The 21,338-nt window shown below is 43.0% G+C and overlaps 1 protein-coding gene across 1 annotated transcript in view; it reads left to right on the top strand.

The window, feature by feature from the left end:
- Positions 1-21,338, top strand: part of WDR27 (WD repeat domain 27) — a 755,361-nt gene that overhangs the window by 657,801 nt on the left and 76,222 nt on the right. The window lies entirely within an intron of this gene.

The raw sequence follows: 21,338 nt of genomic DNA on the forward strand, positions 1-21,338 counted from the left end.
TATAGCATATTGGTCATCAGAGAGTTCTGAATCCGTGATGTATGGCTCAGCTCCCCTCTGTCGTCTTCTTGGTCCTCTTTCAATCCTCCTGGGACCCCTTGGGTCAGCATCTTCTCCCTGCCAACAGTAGATTTAACCTGTGGCATAATAAGGTCTCGCTGCCATTTTTGGCGCTTTGTTTTCTCAATATCTCCCCGAAATTTCTGTAGGTAGGTGGTAGCTTTATCTTTTAAAGTTGTCAAATCTTGAGAAGACACCATCTCCTCTAGCTGAGTATCCCTTTCACTCGGACGTATTTTAACCAGGTCAATCTCTTTTTGCAGGTACTCAAGATTCAGTAGCAAAAGATCCTGAGAGTATTTGTTCGAGATAGCTTCAAATCTCTTTAAATGCTACATTTGTAGGAAAGAGATTGGGTCTCAAATGTGAGCGCATGCCACGTGGTATTTGAAGGCATCCATAGTACTCACCGAGCATAGATAGATGCAATTCAAGGGAGAATAATCTCTTGGAATCTGCCTCCCATTTTCTCCTCACATTCTCAACACTGGGTACACTTAGGAAGGTAACATCTCCCGATAAACCCTGAAGGATACGGTCAGCGTCCTCCTTGATATAGGTAAAAACTTGGTGTCGTCACACCTAAATCCAGCTCATCTTCAGTTGACAACATTTTGTGATGGGTGCACGTGTTCGATTCAACAGATACAGTCCAGCAATAGATGAACACAGCACTCCACAATAGCAGAAAATCAGGCCATGTGCTCGTCACCAGGGGATGAATCAATATACGAAATACGTCTCAGGATGAGAAATCATAAATCTAACATCAAAACAAAGAGACATGATTTACCTGTTTCAAGACACATTTGTGAAAAAAATATATCATAGCTTGTCGCAGTTGAGATTCAGAATCATTGATTCGGTACCTCAAATGAGACGCGGTGGTGATAGAGGCTTGGATCTTAAGAGAAAAGAGCTAGAGTGGATCTATAAGTTGGAAACTATGTCTCCCAAGGGGTTGAACATAGAATATCCCTATGGCCCGCATATCTGACAGAGTGGGGGGTAACTTGCCTTGAATTCCGGGGGATATGATGGGTCTACGTTCCCGATTGGTATAGTTTGTGTCTTGTATGCCTAGTCTGAAGTCCTATTTTGACTTCTCTTTTATGTATACATTTTTTAACTACATTTTGTTGTTTGTCTATATAAATGCTATATGGTAATCTCTTTTTTTCAAATTTTTTTTACACTTTTTTAGACACACACGGTTCTGTCAAGCATTATGAGGGATTTCGGAAAGCAGCAGAGGCCTATTCATTGGGATCATTGAGTCTCAAATGGGCTTATATATTTACATATTTTTATGTCAATATCCAGTACAGATTTCAGCAATGTACTATATCCAATGTGTGCAAATTTATGTATAATTGTATTAACCCCTTCCCTCTTTGGCCACTTTTGACCTTCCTGACAGAGCCTCATTTTTCAAATCTGACATGTTTCACTTTATGTGGTAATAACTCCGGAATGCTTTTACCTATCCAAGCGATTCAGAGATTGTTTTCTCGTGACACATTGGACTTTGTTACTGGCAAAATTTGCCCGATACATTCAGTATTTAATTGTGAAAAACACCAAAATTTAGCGAAAAATTGCAAAAATTACAATTTTTCTCAATTTAAATGTATCTGCTTGTAAGACAGGCAGTTATACCACACAAAAATGTTGCTAATTAACATCACCCATATGTCTACTTTAGTTTAGCATCGTTTTTTTAACATCATTTTATTTTTCTAGGACGTTACAAGGCTTAGAACTTTAGCAGCAATTTCTCACATTTTCAAGAAAATTTCAAAATGATATTTTTTTTTTTATCAAATCTGTTTTTATTGGTATATAGTACAATTAACACATAAAGAAATATGTAATGTTGTGTAAGGTTTTGTTAACACCACAAGACATTGTCTATCAGTTTGTCTGGAATAAATGGCATATATTTTGTGAACCACTGTGTGTACTTTATGCAATTCAGTTCAAAGCGTATCAGTAGCACCTTTAATCATACATTTAGAAATGCGCCATATAATGACATAGAATATGATTATACATCAAACATTGAGGAGGAAATTCCAAACATGGGGAAAGAGTTGGTGGTAAGGACAGATTTTGGAGGTAGGGAAGGAGGGGGGGGGGGGTGTAAATGAATGAGTGTCATCTATACCCTATAATATAAAAACCTTATGTATTATAGAATTATAAGATTATAAGATTGTCCGGCTTAAATTATCTCTACGCTGAATCCACGGAGACCACATCTTCAAAAACATCTCGTAAGTGTTCTACACTCTATTGGAGAGTTCTTCCATACGACAGATTTGGTTAACCTTATCTACCCAGTTCCCTACTGTAGGGGCAGTGGTTTGCAACCAATGCAAAGGTATTAATATTTTTGCAGCTACTAATAAGTGCATATGCAATTGCTTTTTAGACAAGGCCATGGTACTAGAAGGAAGTCCCAATGCTACGTTTTTCCAGGTTAAAGCTATATCTGTGTCACATACCCAGTTTATATGTCTTTCGATCTGTGTCCAGAAGGGGATAACCCCCGGGCAGGTCCACCAAATATGTGTGAACGATCCCTCATGAGACTTGCACCTCCAGCAGAGAGCATTTGGGGCAAGCCCCATACGGTATAGTGCTTGCGGGGTCTTATACCATCTAGTGAGCAACTTATAGTGATTTTCTTGCAGTTTCACACACCTGGAGAATCCATGTGAATTACACATGACCGTATTCCTCTCCTGATCCGACAGTTGCAGCCCGAGCTCCGCCTCCCAAGATGCTACGAAGGATGGCAGATCTGTCCCCCCAAGTGCCACCAGTTGGTGATAAATCTTGGATATTGTATGTTTACTCCCTTTATGTGTAGCTAGGTACTTTTCAAACCACGTGAGCTCTCTAGTTATATTGTACTGTTTTAGAAATTTTTCACATGCCATTTGTATATGATGTATCTGAAGAAAGTTACATTTTGGAGCATTGACCTGCATCATAGCCTGGATCTCCTCTGCTGTTGGGACTCTATTCTCAGACATGAAATCTCTAATCCGTATTCCTTCAAAGCATTTCCACAAGTCTGAGCAAGAACCGACCTGTAATGAAATGAGTTTAGGCAATACCACTACCGGTAGCAGCGGTGATGGTTGAGGAAGCACATCCTCTTTCAAGCCCACCCCAGCCCAAACCGCCAAAGTGCCTTTCATTAAGGGATTCTTCATAGAGCTTATGTCCTGTTGGGTCGGTGCCCAAAGAATCGCTAAAGGGTTATCTTCTCCCTGTACTGATTCCCTAGCTAGCCCTCCTAGATCCTCAGATGCTGAAGCCATATCCAACCATCTCTGCAAGTGTATAGCTTTATAGTAACTCTCTACACTAGGAAGTCCCATTCCACCTTGACGTTTACTCTTTGCGAGAGTACGGTATGCTATTCGCGCCCTTCTTTGTTTCCACAAATAGTTGTTAAAAATTTGTTGCACTGTTTTGAAGAAAGTTTTCGGTAGGTAAATTCGAACCATATTCATAATGTAAAGTACCACAGGTAGAATATATGTCTGAAGCAAAATTTCTCCTACCCATCCACGAGATGTATGGGATATTATAGGAAGTAAGAAGTTTTTATCTTCCGAAGGAGTGGCTTGTAATTTAACTTGTATAGCGCATTGGAATTCGGAAGCAGTTGCCAACCTTCTCACTTGTCTCTGTGGTAATGTAACATTAAGAATTTCTGACTTAGTGTAGTTTACCTTAAAATTAGACACCAATCCATAGCTGTGAAAAACTTCTAAAATACATGGTATAGCACGAATTGGATTTGTGATGGTAAGTAACATATCATCCGCAAATGCGTGAACTAAATGTTGTTTTGAATTTATAGTTAAACCTTTAATGCGGTCATCTTGCCTCAAGGCTTGCAAAAGAGTCTCCAAGGTCAAGATGAATAGAGAAGGTGAAAGAGGGCACCCCTGTCTTGTGCCATTCCCTATTGAAAAAGAGGGAGACAGAACCCCATTCACCCTTATCTTAGCCGATGGCCTACTATATAGTGTAAATATTGCCTTAATAAATGGTTCTGGAAAGTTGAATTTTGCTAGAGTGGCTGCCATGAAGTCCCATGCCACTCTATCAAACGCTTTCTCAGCATCTGTACCCATTACCACTAGAGGAATTTTAGATTCATGCGCTTTCTGAATGTAGTGCATCAGTCAAATGGAGTTCTGTCTTCCCTCCCGTCCTGGCACAAAGCCCTTCTGATGCGTGTGAACCAAGGTAGTCAGAAACTTTTTAACCCGAGTGGATAGCAATTTAGCCCATATTTTGAGATCTAGATTTAAAAGAGATATAGGCCTGTAGCTAGAACAAGAGAGGATCTTTTCCCTCTTTAGGTAAAATTGTAATATACGCTTCCAACGACTGCGCCGTGAATTTCCCCGTAGCAACTCATTGAACGCTCTAACCAACGGAGGTAATAAAATATCTTTACATTTTTTAAAATATTTGATAGTTAGACCATCCGGACCTGGGCTTTTCCCTGAAGGAAAGGAATGTAGTATCTTTGACACCTCTTCAAGGGTAACCGGAGTCATAAGTTCCTCCGCATCATCCCCTGAGAGTGTAGGTAGTGTTAGTGGTCCCAGAAATTCTTCAATCTGTGCAGACCTGGAGATATCTGAGGTCAGAGAGGGGGCCAGGATATTGTATAATTTCGAATAATATTCACTGAATTCTCCCGCTATTTCTTCTGTAGTCGTACATGTATGGCCCTCTGGAGTTTTAATCTTATGAATAAAGGCCCTTTCTTTTTTCTTTTTGATCAGGGCCGTCATTAATTTTCCCCCCTTATCCCCATGTGTGTATAACTTCTGTTGATAGTGCATCAAATTAGCTGCTAATTTTTTGTTCAGGGTATCTTTCAAATTATTTCGGAGAATCTGCAATTCAGACTGTAACTGTTTGGTTGGGGTAGTTTTATGTAACTTTTCAGTCTCCGCTATTTTCGATAGCATCCCTAGAATTTCTCTTTCCCTTTTGATTTTTGTTCCTAGGGAGATTAATATACCCCTGATATATGTCTTGTGCGCTTCCCATAGTATAGTCCCTGAAACATCATCTGTGTCATTGATGTCAAAATAGGACTGCAATGACTATCAATATCTTGCACAGATCTGGGGAGTCCAGAAGAGTTTTATTTAACCTCCATGTCCACTCTCTAGAGGACAGCTCTGCAACCCTCAATGTATTAAACACCGATGCATGATCTGAAACCGTAATCTGTCCAATACTCGTTGCCTCCATTGATGTTATAAAGTGTGCATGTAGAAACAGATAATCTAGTCTCTGATGTGAGTAATGAGGGTGAGAGTAAAATGTATAATCCATCACTCTCCAAGCATCATGTAAGTTGAGTTCTTGGAATTTGTTCAAAAGTTTCCGTCTACCAATCTGTGGGATGCTTGATTTATGGGTTGTAGAGTCCAGCTCTGGGTTAAGAGTTAAGTTCAAATCTCCCCCTATAATAATAGGGCCTTCTGCAAAAGCACGTAACTCTTCCAGAATTTGGAGTAACCAGGTTATCTGCGATTTGTTGGGGACATACAAATTCGCTAAAGTGCATGTAAGTGTACCCAGTTTACCTTTAATAAATAGTGCTCTGCCATCCCTCGCATGATGTCTAGCCAGAAAGATGAACGGTAGGTCCCTATGTAGTGCAATAGAGACACCTCGTACATCAGAGCCCGAGCTGCAGCCATGAAACCATGAAGAAAAATAGTTAGTAGGCAATTTAGGTATTTTATCAACTTTAAAATGTGTTTCTTGTAAAAATGCTACAGATACTTTTTCCTTTTTTAACAGCGTTATAATCGGATTCCGTTTTTGGGGTGAATTCAGTCCATTAACATTATAAGTCACTAACTTTATCGTCGCCATTTTTGTGATGTGTGTGTTAGGCTGTTCCGTTTGTTAAGGAGGTGTTGCTGGAGGTGTATTTTGCTAGGGTATAATATTTGACAATGCAGGAATAGGGGGAAAGGGAAGGAAGGGGGGGGGGGGGGAGACGTACAACAAAACAATCAATAAGTGTCCAGGCACTATGGAACTGCAGCTCATATATGGCCTATTTGGCCGTTTAATGTAAATTACAGAATACAATAGGTGTGATAGATATCCCACTACCCACCCAATTCTGTCACCATTACATCGCTGCATATGGGAGGGAGAAAAAAAATTCTGAGCCGGGGCCTGGCCCAGATCCATAATATACTATTAAATTAGAAAAATAGAGAACAATGAGAAATTGAATATTCAAATATACGAACAATTTAAGGAAATCGTTCTAGTTCAGGCACTAGACATAGAAATTCTTCCCTATGAGAGCACAACCGGTTGCTACCCATTCTTCTTATGATAATATAGACTAATGTATTCACTTACTTGGCACTTTTGGCCCAGTAGTGTTTTCACAAAAAACATAAGTGCTGCACCATACTGTCTGCAATATTCCACTAACTGGAATTTCATATAATATCTATGGCCCAGCTGCTTTAAGAAGCTTTGCCGGGTAACTCCTTGTCATAACATTTGGGGCCGACATATCTCCTTCACATGTTCTCCAGCTACCACAAATATTATCTGGTACCTTGAAACATGTAAGCCCCTGTCAACATAACTAGAAATATCAAAACTTTTCAATTATTTTGCTGCCTCAATAAATGCATTATAACAACTCGTATGAAGTAGAATTTTCAGTATCATTTAAGGACATAAATAAATGAAAGAAAACGGAATATCTCACGAACGAGACCGGACAGTTCAAGGCACATCATCCTCCATTGCTTCTGCCCTCTGCTTCTTTCCACGTGGCGTTCTGTGTTTGGAATACACAGACCAAGGTTCCATCTTCGGCAAGTCCGGCAGCGTGATGTCTGTCTGAGCTGGTAGCCAATTTGGTATCTGGATAGGGCGAATTCCCAAGCGTTCCCAAGCTTCCTCCAGATCATTCGGTGTATGAATCAGGATCCTCTGTCCTTCTTTAATGATAGCCAGTCCGAAAGGAAAAAGCCAGGTATAAGGCAAATTTATCTCCCGGAGTTTCGCCAGCAATGGTCTCATAATGAGTCTCTTTGCCAGTGTAGACGCCGCTATGTCTTGATATAGCTGCAGAGTAGAGCCTTCAAACATCACCCTTTGCTGCTCTCTGTTAGCCGTTAAGATGGCTGCTGTATCCACATAACTTAAAAGTCCACAGATGACGTCCCGTAGTGAGTCTGTCGGCTTAGGTTTAGGTCTCAGGGCCCGGTGAATTCGTTCTATCACCACCGTTTCCGCTCTGTCTTCTCCTAGTAAGGAGGCGAATATTTGCCGTGCAATCGATGGTAACGCCTCAGCTGCATACGATTCAGCTAGGCCCTTCAGCCTAATATTTTTTCTGCGGCTTCTGTTCTCCATATCCTCAATCATAGTTAGTGCCCTGTTCATTTGTGACTCCTGGGCCTGTAGTTTATGCTCCACCGAGTCCGCATGATTGACTGTGTCTAACACTGCCGACTCTAGAGCCTCTAATCTGTGCCCCATACGTTTAAAATCTGACCTGAACTCCGTTAGTTCCTTCATCACTGGCAGTATAGCTTGCTGTAGGGTTTTCTTAAGGAACGCTTTAGTTATCCCTCCTGCTTCTGGGTTCGCCGCAGCGGGTCCACACATACTGTCTGCATCTGAGTCTTCAGAAGCAGGATATGGCGCCATCTTGAAAGATCCAGCCGCCGTTTGTGAGTCTCGTCTTTGCAGAAATTTATCCAGGTCAGCCTGTTTTTGCGATCCTGGAGTGCACGATGTGTCCCTGAGTTTGTCCTTTCCCGTTTTCACCATTTTAAGTAAAGTTGTGCCTCGTATTATGAATCTGAGCCGGCTTGTGAGGAGCACTATTTTATGCTGCCATCACGTTCAGCGGTCAGGCTCCGCCCTTCAAAATGCTATTTAAACAGGGGCCAGTTCAGTTGTGAAGTGGCTTTGAGGTCCTTAGTTATTAGAAACCCCCAATAAGTCACCCCATTTTAAAAACTGCACCCCTCAAAGTATTCAAAACAGCAGTTAGAAAGTTTCAAAAACCTTTAGACATTGCGCAGGAATTAAGGCAAAGAAGAGGTGAAATTTACAAAGTTCATTATTTTTTTTCCAGAAGTTCATTTTGAATCCATTTTGTTTGTACCACAGAAGGTTTTACCAGAGAAATGCAACTCAATATTTATTGCCCAGGTTCTTCAGTTTTAGGGTATGTTCACACGCTAGCTGTCATTTACGGCTGAAATGACAGCCTGTTTTCAGAAGAAAACCGCTGCGTCGTTTCAGCCGTAAAAGCAGCTCCTCGTAATATACGAGGCGTCTGTGACGCTCGTATATCTTGAGCTGCTCTTCATTGAGTTCAATGAACAGCTCAAATTACGTTGCAAAGAAGTGCCCTGCACTTCTTTGCCGAGGCAGACAATTTACGCGTCGTCGTTTGACAGCTATCAAACGACGACGCGTAAATTACAGGTCGTCTGCACAATACGTCGGCAAACCCATTCAAATGAATGGGCAGATGTTTGCCGACGTATTGTAGCCCTATTTTTAGGCGTAAAACGAGGCATAATACGCCTCGTTTACGCCTGAAAATAGGTCGTGTGAACCCAGCCTAAGGAAATATCCCACATGTGGCCCTAGTGCGCTACTGGACTGAAGCATCGGCCTCCGAAGCAAAGTAGCACCTAGTGGATTTTGGGCCTCCTTTTTATTAGAATATATTTTAGGCACCATGTCAGCTATGAAGAGGTGTTGTGGAACTAAAACAGTGGAAACCCCCCAAAAGTGACCCCATTTGGGAAACTACACCGCTCGAGGAATTTATTTAGGGGTGTAGCAAACATTTTGACCTGCCAGTTTTTTTTGCAAAAATTTTTGGATCTAGGCCATGAAAATGAAAATCTAAATTTTTTCAAATAAAATGTAGGTTTAGCTATTTTTTTTAATTTCCAAAAGAACTAAAGTAGAAAAAGCACCACAACATTTGTAGAGCAATTTCTCCCGAGTAAAACAATACCCCACATGTGGTAATAAACAGCTGTTTGGACACACGGCAAGGCTGAGAAGGGAAAGAGCGCCATTTGGCTTTTGGAACTCAAATTTAGCAGGAATGGTTTGCGGTGGCCATGTCGCATTTGCAAAGCCCCTAAGGGGACAAAACAGTGGAAACCCCCAACAAGTGACCCCATTTTGGAAACTACAACCCATGAGGAAATTATCTAGGGGTACAGTGAGCAGTTTGACCCCACAGGTGTTTTACAGAACTTATTAAAAGTAGGCCGTAAATATGAAAATCTAAATTTTTTCAAAGAAAATGTAGGTTTAGGTATTTTTTTTTCATTTCTACAAGGACTGAAGGAGAAAAAGCACCACAGCATTTGTAAAGCAATTTCTCCCGAGTAAAACAATACCCCACATGTGGTCATAAACATCTGTTTGGACACACAGTATGGAAGGAGCACCATTTGGATTTTGGAATGGTTTCTGGGCGCCATGTCACATTTGCTGAGCCCCTGTAGTACTAGTACAGTGGAAACACCCCAAAAGTGACTCCATTTGGGAAACTGCACCCCCTGAGGAATAATCTAGGGGTATAGTGAAAATTTTGACCCCAAAAGGTTTTTTGCTGAATTAATTAGAATTAAGCCATGAAAATGAAAAATATTTTTTTTTTGCGAGACGGGCTGTAGATTTTATTGGTACCATTTTAGAACACATACGACTTTTTGATCACTTTTTGATAAAGGAAATTACCAAAAACAAGCAATTCTAGAATAGTTTTTTATTTAATTTTTTTTCGGCATCCACAGTATGCCCTAAATGACATGTTAGCTTTATTCTGCGGGTCGATACGATTACGGCGATACCAAATTTATATAGTTTTTTTTATGTATTGCAGCTTTTGCACAATGAAATCACTTTTTTTATAAAATCATTTGTTTTCTGTCGCCATATTCTAAGACCCATAACTTTTTTTATTTTTGCGTGCACAAAGCGGTGTCAGGGATTATTTTTTGCGGGACGGATTGCCGTTTTTATTAGTACTATTTTGGAGTAAATGTGACTTTTTGATCACTTTTTATAGCATTTTTTGGAAGGAGATGTGACCTAAAAACAAAGATTCTGGCGTTGTTTTTCATGTTTTTTTTAGCGCGTTCACCGTGCGGGATAAATTACATAGTAGTTTGGGTCGTTACGGACGCGGCGATATCAATTATGTATAGTTTTTTTTAATTTCCTATAATAAAAGTCTTACTATGGGAAAAAAGTCAGTTTAGCTTTATTTTTATTTGAAATGTGTGTGTTTTTATTGTTTTACCACATTTGTATTAACTTTTTTTACTTTTTTGACTTGTCCCACTAGGGGACTTGAGGGCCTGATGCCCCGATCGCTACTCTAATACACTGCACACGTAGTGCAGTGTATTAGCGCTGTCAGTTATTCACTGACAGCAAGCCTATGAGGACGCGCCGCAGGCGGGTCCTCATCGGCTCCCGTACAAGGCAGACTCGGACGCCATTTTCTGGCGTCCGATTGCCACAGCAACCCAGCGATTGTGTCACTGGGTTGCCGGTCGGGTGAAAACCAGATGCTGCGCAATATTGAGGGGTTAATCTGCCGGATCGGAGAATAGCTACAGGAGGGTGCCAGCTGTATAATACAGCTGTCACCCCGCGGTGATGGTGCCGGCTCTGCTTCTGAGCCCGCACCATCACTGCGACGTAAGTGTACTGCGCTTTGCGGGAACACCTTCCCGGCAGCTCCGTATATATACGGCGGATGTCGGGAAGGGGTTCATCTGGAGTATGGTCTTTATCATATTGTGCATTTGTTATTTTTTAATATTAAACATCTCTATATATATGTGGAATATGATATTTTTTTTCCCCAGTATGAGATGTCTGATAAATTGGACATATATGGTTGGGATGATATTAATCTTTATATATTATGGCTGCTTTAACGATCTTATTGGTGACTACAGTCACATAATGCTTCAATAGGACGTGAATTAGCTTGTAAACCTCTTGGTCTGTAAGACCATGATCATTTCCACTCACAATTCTTAAATGCTTCGATTTTTCATTTTTGGTGTTGCACTGCAAAATCTATTGGACCTATTGGATGATGCAGTGCAGCATCTAATTGATCCTCCAGAGTTTATACATGGTCAAATGCTGCACATTCAATTTACTCTACATTTCCTATCCATATCGATACTGGCGCCTGCGCAATGGGACTGGAACGCAAGTTCCGTCTCTGCGCATGCGCAGTAGCGATTGCGTTGCACTCCACCGGATTGAATATCCGGTTTTGACGCCATTTTGGAGCATGCGCAGACGATGCGCGCGAACACTACACGCTGGCTGTACGGAGGGATCGTAAAATGTAAGTATTGATTTAAATTAATTAATAAACGGCCTCTGCTGTCCTCCTAATCAATCTAATTGCCCATATTGCTCACTATTTATGATGTATGTTCATCATCCTCTTATATACATTATTTTCTTTGGATGTCTTTTTGAATACCAACTCATGCACTCTATAAACAATGTTTGTAACACACTGATGATCATATTTGGATGTATTTAATGAGAATTGTACAATCATTTTTTTATTGCCAATTGATGTACGGCTTTCCTATATAAACTTGACACTATTGTTAGTTTGTCATGGCTTGAGAAAGGTTCCTGTTGAACTGAAACGTTGCCGCTGTTTTGAGGTGAATAAATCCACTTTGCTTTCATCTACCTTGAAGTCCTGGTGCCGTCACTGTGTTCTATGTCTTTCTCGATCTTAAAAAAGGGGAATTGATTCATCCCCTGGTGACGAGCACATGGCCTGATTTTCTGCGTGTATATATAATATATATATATATACACACACACACACACACACACACACACAAACACACACTGTACATCATGAGATTTTAATAAGCTGCATGTGCAAAAGTAGGTGGAAGTTCTACCCTGTGGGCTTCAGGTTGTTTATGCACTTTATGTTGTCACCAAGTTCCTGCACAAGTCGTTTATCTTTTATTTACATATTTTGCTTCAGATTTAATCATTTCCTCACTTTATCACAGCATCACAGAGTATCAAACGTTCAGCAGAAATAACAACATGGTAACAGACTGTTACCACTTTTCCACTGGCCAACTTCTACCGCACTGCATGGTTTTCAGAAGCAAGAAACAACTTCTTTCAATGGTGCTTTCTGATTATGCATGCTTATCTGTATCTGTTGACCAGACTAAATAACTTTGACCATTTCAGATAAGTAATTAAAAAGCTATAGAGGAGACAGTTGAACAGTTTTAGACCTTCAGCTCTATTCACACGACAGGATCCGAGTGTCGGCCGATAAAAACGGCCGTTTTGGACCGTTTTGCATCTGTTCCGATTCTGTTCTGGGCGGTATTGTCGTTTTTACCGGCCGATTTTTACCCGTTTTGCATCCTTTTTTACCCTGTCTATTTTAAAATCTGATGAATTTCATTTGTACATTTTTTGCCACACACGGCCCTCTGTAGATACTGCCACAGGCCCCTGTAGGCAGTGGCACACAGGCCCCTGTAGGCAGTGGCACACAGGCCCCTGTAGGCAGTGGCACACAGGCCCCTGTAGGCAGTGGCACACAGGCCCCTGTAGGCAGTGGCACACAGGCCCCTGTAGGCAGTGGCACACAGGCCCCTGTAGGCAGTGGCACACAGGCCCCTGTAGGCAGTGGCACACAGGCCCCTGTAGGCAGTGGCACACAGGCCCCTGTAGGCAGTGGCACACAGCCCCCTGTAGGCAGTGGCACACAGCCCCCTGTAGGCAGTGGCACACAGCCCCCTGTAGGCAGTGGCACACAACCCCCATTAGGTAATGCCACACAGCACCCCCCCATAGATGGCACCCCCTACCAGTCTGTAGATAGCGCCACCATTCCAGGAGAAGTCCCTGACTTCAATGTCCATATATGGACAGTGAAGTCAGGGACTTCTCCTGGAGCAGAGACACCGGCCAGAGGGTCGAGGATTCCGCTTCAGAAGTGCCTGATGTCACTGTATCCATATATGGACACCGTGAAGTCAGGGACTTCTCCTGGAGTGGAAACACCAGCCACAGGGTCAGGGATTCCTCTTCAGAAGTGCCTGATGTCACGGTGTCCATTGACGTCAGGCACTTCTGAAGCGGAGACCCCAATCCCCGGCCACAGCATTGCCGAAGCTGTGGCTGGGGATTGGGGATTGGGGATTCCGCTCCACCAGGGAGAAAAAATAAATACCCTCCTCCTCACATGCACTTCGCACTGTGGGGAGGAGAAGGAGAGAGAGTGAGCATTGGAAGACACGGCCGTCACTCGAGACACTTTCCAATGATGGCTGTGTATTACCCAGCCCCATAGACTTCGGGAGAATGGCCAAAAATAGGGCATGTCCCATTTTTTGATGGCTGGGTTTCCCGGGCCGTCAAAAAAATCGGTCGTGTGACTAGCCCCATTAGGGGTCTATTGTTCCTATTTTGACAGTTTGACGGCCGTTTTATGAACAGCCGTCACACAGCCGGGAAACCCTGTCATGTGAATAAGCGACACAGTGACGTCAGGCACTTCTGAAGTGGAATCCCCGACCCTGTGGCCAGTGTCTCCGCTCCTAGAGACGTTCCTGACTTCACTGTGTCCATATATGGACACAGTGATGTCAGGCACTTCTGAAGCAGAATCCCCGACCCTGTGGCCAATGTCTCCAGGAAAGGTGGCACTATCTACAGACAGGTAGGGGGTGCCATCTATGGGGGTGTGCTGTGTAGAACTACCTACGGGGTGCTGTGTGCCACTACCTACAGGGGGCTGTGTGGCACTACCTACAGGGGGCTGTGTGGCACTACCTACAGGGGGCTGTGTGGCACTACCTACAGGGGGCTGTGTGGCACTACCTACAGGGGGCTGTGTGGCACTACCTACAGGGGGCTGTGTGGCACTACCTACAGGGGGCTGTGTGGCACTACCTACAGGGGGCTGTGTGGCACTACCTACAGGGGGCTGTGTGGCACTACCTACAGGGGGCTGTGTGGCACTACCTACAGGGGGCTGTGTGGCACTACCTACAGGGGGCTGTGTGGCACTACCTACAGAGGGAAGTGTGTGTCAAAAAATTTACAAATGAAATTCATCCGATTTTAAAACGGACAGGGAAAAAAACGGATGCAAAACAGGCAAAATTGGCATACAAAAACGGCAACACAACCTGGAACAGAATCGGAACGGCTGCAAAACGGCTGTTTTTATTGGCCGACGCTCGGACCCTGTCATGTGAATAGCGCCTTAGGCGGAATTAACACGACAGGGTTTCCCGGCCGGGTGCCGGCCGTTCATAAATCGGCCGGCACCCGGCTGCATTAGGAACAATAGACCCCTAATGGGGCTATTCACACGACCGATTTTTTGACGGCCGGGAAAACCGGCCGTCAAAATATGGGACATGCCCTATTTTCGGCCGGGTACCCGGCCGCCCGGCTCCCATAGAAATCTATGGGGCCGGGTAATACACGGCCATCACCGGAATGTGTCCCGAGTGATGGCCGGGTCTACCGTCGCGCTCGCGCGCTCTCTCTCCTCCTCCTCCTCCTCCTCCTCACAGTGCATGTGAGGAGGAGGAGGAGGATGAGGGTCTTTTTTTGCTCCCTGTAGGAGTCGGAATCCCCAATCCCCGGCCGGGGATTGGGGATTCCGCTACAGGAGAAGTGCGTGACTGCACGGTCCATATATGGACACAGCGAAGTCACTCACTTCTGCAGCGGAATCCCCGACTCTATGGCCGGGGATTCTGCTACAGGAGAAGTGAGTGACTACACTATCCATATATGGACACAGTGACGTCACTCACTTCTGAAGCGGAATTCCCGACCTGTGGAAGGGAGTTCCTCTCCAGGAGAAGTCAGTGACTACACTGTCCATATATGGACATTGAAGTCAGTGACTTCTCCTGGAAGGGGGGGGGGGGTGGGTGCAACCTACAGGGGGCAGGGTGGCATCGCTTACAGGGGGCAGGGTGGCAACGCCTACAGGGGGCAGGGTGGCATCGCCTACAGGGGGCATCGCCTACAGGGGGCTGAGTGGCATCACCTACCAGGGGACTGGGTGGCATCACCTACCAGGGGGGCTGTGGCATTATCTACAAAGGGCTGTGTGTGGCAACAAATTTAAATGAAATTCATCCGATTTTAAAACGGACAGGGAAAAAAACGGATGCAAATCGGGTCCAAATCGGCCGGTAAAAACGGGAACACGGCCCGGAACAGAATCGGAACGGATGCAAACCGGCCGGGAAAAAAATCGGCCAGAAACGGCCGATTTTCCCGGCCGACACTCTGACCCGGTCGTGTGAATGAGGCCAGGTTGTAGTAGAGTATGTTTGGCGTTAAAATATCAGGTTCTTTTGCTGTTATTATTATTACTAACTACCGGTTGTTTCACGTCATTCACATCGCAATGCACATTCTAGGACTATCAAAGAGAAAACTAGAATAAATAATAAAAAAACAGCAAGACTGCTATATTATCTTATAAAATATGAGATTGTTATATCTGCACTTTGGTCACTTTTGTTAAGGGTCAAACATTGTTATTCTCCACAATACATTTTAGGCAGCCCTGTGTTGGCTGATCTGTCAATGGAAGTGTATTACATCCAGGGCATGCACATGTTGCACTTTGGTACGTTTAGTGTTGCTACAAAACAATATGGTCACAAACAATTATTATTTTCCCAGCATGCTGAATTAAGTGCACATCGTTTGTTAAATTGGTTTATGTAATGGCAGAAGTTTCAGTCTGGGACCTCACCCCTCTGGAAGTCAACAGCAATATATCTGGGGTTTCAATTAAAGTAGAGTTTCAGCTACTATATCTTTCTAAATATTAGCTTGTTTCTTATTCTTTAATGGTGTCACTTGTGGAAACATTTTTGCATTTTTCTGTATATACTGTAGCTCTTTATTTTGATATTGCATTAATCCTATTGTACTCCTATAGATACTGCACACAATGGCCCACAATTCTTTATAATGGTGTATTTTGCATTAATGAAATTGGAATGGTTAGTGGTGCATGTGTAGTCGTCTGACTGTTTGAATTTATTTTATGCCTGCTAAAAGTGTTCATTTGCGCTACTAATTTGCACCTTTTTTAACCTTTGATAAATCATGCTAAAATATGTTTACAGCTTGGCCACACCCACTTGTCTCGTTTGTATGCTTTTTATGGAGTGAGAAGACAAGGTGATCACTCAGCAATATGTTAACTTTTAAGTTGGCACATTTCATATTGATATGAAAACTAAAGCAAAAGCAAAATTTCGGAGTCACTTGTGTAATGATTCAGAAATGCGAATCTTCTTGGGCACTTTGGCTGCCTTACCGTGCAGAGTCTAAAGAATTTCCTGGTATTCACCATTAAACCCACAATTGGGTTTGGACATTATTGATGTTCAGGTTGTGGTCCTCAAGGTAGTTTCCAAAATAAGAGAGCTGCACAGGGATCAGAACCAGTAATAGCCAAAGCAGAACTAGCAGGGACAGAGACAAAATCCAGGGTCTGCAACCATTAACAAGATAATAACCGACAACACACAGGCAGAATACTGGGGGAGGATAAAGTTGACACACTTCGAAAACTTAATTAGCAGGGACCTTAGCAGGAAAAAGGGAAAATGCAACTAGGGAATCCTGTGTGCTGGCCCATTAAAACAGTGTTGAATGCATGTGTGCATAATCCAGCAGATTAATCTGTTAATAATGCAACTAACTTTTAATTCCAGGTAAATGTGAGCTAATTTCCCTGATGATCAATTACCTCACACTTTCAAACGTTTCACTCGTGTTGTTGTTCACCGCCTCTTTTCTCTGTAAATTAGTCACATGTAATAGAGGTTTGAATAAATATTGGCCATTTTATTGTTATGTATGGCATTCAAGCTGAACGCCTTTCTTTTTTACTCCTTAATGAACGCCCACCGTCTTTTGACGGCAGGCGGTGCAGGTGCTCCGTCTACAGGGACATCTTTTGGCATCGCTGTAGAAGAGGCTGATGAGCGCTTCTCCTCTAAGCAGGAGCTGTAACTTACAGCTTCTGATCTTAGAGCAGCCCCCTAAACACAGCTGGGGGTCAGAAAACATTCCAACCCTGGCTGTTTAACTCTTTTATCGCCGCAGTCCGTGGCCACGGCATAATTAAAGAGAACTCCCCTCTTTGATCTCGTCATCGGAAACCTGGTGATGTGATCAAAGACCAGGGAATCCCTCTGCAGTCAGCCCTGAGGACCTAGAAAGGACCCCAGGGCTGTCTGTTCAGTTTGCCTGCTGTTAGGGCACACTATGTGCTGCCCTAACAGCAGCCTGTGTCAAAGTGACACAGGTAAATGTATTAGAATACAAGAGTATTCTAATACATTACAAGTAAAAAATAAAAGTTATAAATAAAGTTATCCCTTAATGGGATTAAAAAAAAGTAACAGAAATATATAAATAAATAAAAAAATGTCCCAAAAAAAGTGTCATTATTTTGCATCAAATATATTTTATTTCCCCTACATTACATAAAAACAAAGAACCTACACATATTAGGTATCTACACAACCATAATAACCTGTAGAATTAATTTAATGGGTTATTTAGTGTGAAACGTGAACGGGATAAAAAATAAACAAGAAAAACGATGCAGAGACTAGCTTTTTCCTATATTCACACTGTAAAAATATTTTTTTTCTACCCCAAACTGCGGGGGGAAAAAAATACTAATTCTCCTACATAAAACGAGGCCTCATACAGCCACGTCAATGAAAAAAATAACAAATTTATGGCTGCTGAAATGCAGAGAGGCAAACATAGAAAAATATATCTACTCATTAAGGCCCGGTCATTAAGGGGTTAATCCAATTATGCTAGAAGACTGGCGTACTTGCATTGATGATATGGAATTACTAGGAGAGCGATTCTCCAAAGGCTGCTGGAGACTGCTGTGAGAGAACGTGCATATAAATCTGCAACCTCAAATCCACCACAACTTTGATCAACAGAGTCTAAGGCTACTCTATGGTATTCGTCAGAGCCCACCGCGAGGCGAGATGGTTTTTGCTGCATACAACCCATTTTGTTTTAGCAGAGCTCAATTTTAGATAAGAAGTGCAATGCAGGCAAACCTGAACAGGATAACCAGGCAGCCATAGGTTAAACAGAAAGTCCAAATCAATGGGTGGATACCAGGTAAAGCAGAGGTCAAAGCCAGCCGGGAAAAGATAATTCAAATCAGCAAACAAGGGGTTAACGAGAGACAAGCCAAGGTCAGTATTCCAAGATGGCCAAAGTCAGAGGTATGGGGCTTAGTTAAAAGCTTGATCTGGGCACCTGAGGGTAAGGAAAGTCACAAGCAAACACTAAGTGAGAAGGACAAGTATAAATACTAAACCAAATCTGATGGGTGGAAAGATAGAGAAAAGAGATAGGCTCAAGGAAAAACCAGAACCGCTCAGAAGCCAGAAGAGTAGTCATGGAGATCATTTAGGGTATGTTAACACGGCCTATTTACGGACGTAATTCGGGCGTTTTTGCCCCGAATTACGTCTGAAAATAGCGCCTCAATAGCGCTGACAAACATCTGCCCATTGAAAGCAATGGGCAGACGTTTGTCTGTTCACACGAGGCGTATATTTACGCGCCGCTGTCAAATGACGGCGCGTAAATAGACGCCCGCGTAGAAGAAGTGACCTGTCACTTCTTTGGCTGTAATTGGAGCCGCTATTCATTGACTCCAATGAATAGCAGCGCTAATTACGGCCGTAAATGACGCGGCGTTCAAGCGCCTGCACATGCCGGTACGGCTGAAATTACGGGGATGTTTTCAGGCTGAAACATCCCCGTAATTTCAGCCGTTACGGACCCCCGCCGTGTGAACATACCCTAAAGGAATAGGCGTTTCCTAACAGATGAATATGTCCCAATGTGCAGTCAGGGACAGTTTTTTAAAATCATTCTAATTTTCCTAAACATTTTTTTGTCAGGTACAAAGCTTAGTTTCTTGTTTCATATCTATTAAAGAGGCTCTGTCACCAGATTTTGCAACCCCTATCTGCTATTGCAGCAGATAGGCGCTGCAAATGTAGATTACAGTAACGTTTTTATTTTTAAGTTATGACCATTTTTGTATTTATGCAAATGAGGCTTGCAAAAGTACAACTGGGCGTGTATTATGTGTGTACATCGGGGCGTTTTTACTTCTTTTACTAGCTGGGCGTTAGGAATGGGAGTGTATGATGCTGACGAATCAGCATCATCCACTTCTGTTCGTTAACACCCAGCTTCTGGCAGGGCAGACACATAGCGTGTTCGAGAGATCACGCTGTGATGTCACTCACTTCCTGCCCCAGGTCCTGCATCGTGTCGGCCACATCGGCACCAGAGGCTACAGTTGATTCTGCAGCAGAATCAGCGTTTGCAGGTAAGTCGATGTAGCTACTTACCTGCAAACGCCGATGCTGCTGCAGAATCAACTGTAGCCTCTGGTGCCGATGTGTCTTCGCTCGTCCGACACGATGCAGGACCTGGGGCAGGAAGTGACGACACAGCGTGATCTCGCGAGAACACGCTGTGTCTGCACTGCCAGAAGCTGGGCGTTCTGAAGAGAAGTGGATGATACTTCTCGTCAGAACGCCCAGCTAGTAAAAGAAGTAAACACGCCCAGATGTAACACACGTAATACACGCCCAGTTGGACTTTAGCAAGCCTCATTTGCATAAATACAAAAATGGTCATAACTTGGCCAAAAATGCTCGTTTTTTAAAAAAAAAACACACGTTACTCTTACCTACATTGCAGCGCCGATCTGCTGCAATAGCAGATAGGGGTTGCAAAATCTGGTGACAGAGCCTCTTTAAGTTTCATATTGTTTCAGTTCAAGATTGTTGTGGTATTAATAGTTACATTAACCCTTTCCCGCTCCTGGACGTACTATTAGGTCATGGCAGCTGTATCGTTCGCGCTCCATGACCCAATAGTACGTCTCGGGAGTAACGGCCGTTTCGGCCGTCCTCCCGACACATGCAGGAGCTGTGACAGCTGCTGTCTCGTACAGCAGCTGTCACAGCTCCTACAGCGGGGACCGATCGCTGTGTCCCCGCTGATTAACCCCTTAAAAGCCGCGTTCTATAGAGATCGCGGCTTTTTAGGGGTTAAGCTGCCATCGCCGGCCTGCTACACGATAGCGGCCGGCGATGGTGGCTATGGCAATTGGACACCAAACAATGGCGTCCAGCTATGCCATAGACGGAAGCCTAGTGGGTCCTGACAACGTCAGGACCCACTATGCTTGCTGTCAGTGAGTAGCTGACAGTTCTAATACACTGCACTACTCATGTAGTGCAGTGTATTAGAATAGCGATCAGGGCCTCCTGCCCTCAAGTCCCCTAGTGGGACAAAGTAATAAAGTAAAAAATAAAAAAAAATAAATGATGTGTAAAAATAAGAAAACAAAAGTTTTAAAAGTATTAAAAGTAAAAATCCCCCTTTTTACCTTATCAGTCATTTATTATTAATAAAAATATATAAACAAATAAACTATACATAATTGGTATCGCCGCGTCCGTAACGGCCTGAACTACAAAATTATTTCGTTATTTATCCCGCACGGTGAACGCCGTAAAAGAAAATAATAATAAACCGTACCACAATAACAATTGTTTGGTCACTTCACCTCCCAAAAAATGGAATAAAAAGAGATCAAAAAGTCGCATGTACTGAAAAATGGTGCTGATCGAAACTACAGTTCATTACGCAAAAAATAAGTCCTCGCACGGCTTTATTGATGGAAAAATAAAAAAGTTCTGGTGCTTAGAATAAGGTAACACAAAAAGTGAATGATTTTTTACAAAACGTATTTTATTGTGCAAACGCCATAAGACATAAAAAAAAACTATAAACATAGGGTATCACCGTAATCGTATCGCCCCGCAGAATAAAGTGAATATGTCATTTATAGCGCACGGTGAACGCTGTAAAAAAAACAATAGTAGGATTGATGTTTTTTAGTCACCACGCCACCTAAAAATAGAATAAAAACTGGTCAAAAAGCTGCATGCACCCCAAGAAAACTGCAATGGATTCCTCAAGGGGTCTAGTTTCCAAATTGGGGGGGTTTCCAATGTTTTGGCACCACAAGACCTCTTCAAACCGGA

The sequence above is a fragment of the Rhinoderma darwinii genome, chromosome 4 (assembly GCF_050947455.1).
Source record: "Rhinoderma darwinii isolate aRhiDar2 chromosome 4, aRhiDar2.hap1, whole genome shotgun sequence".
NCBI classification, from domain to species: domain Eukaryota; kingdom Metazoa; phylum Chordata; class Amphibia; order Anura; family Rhinodermatidae; genus Rhinoderma; species Rhinoderma darwinii.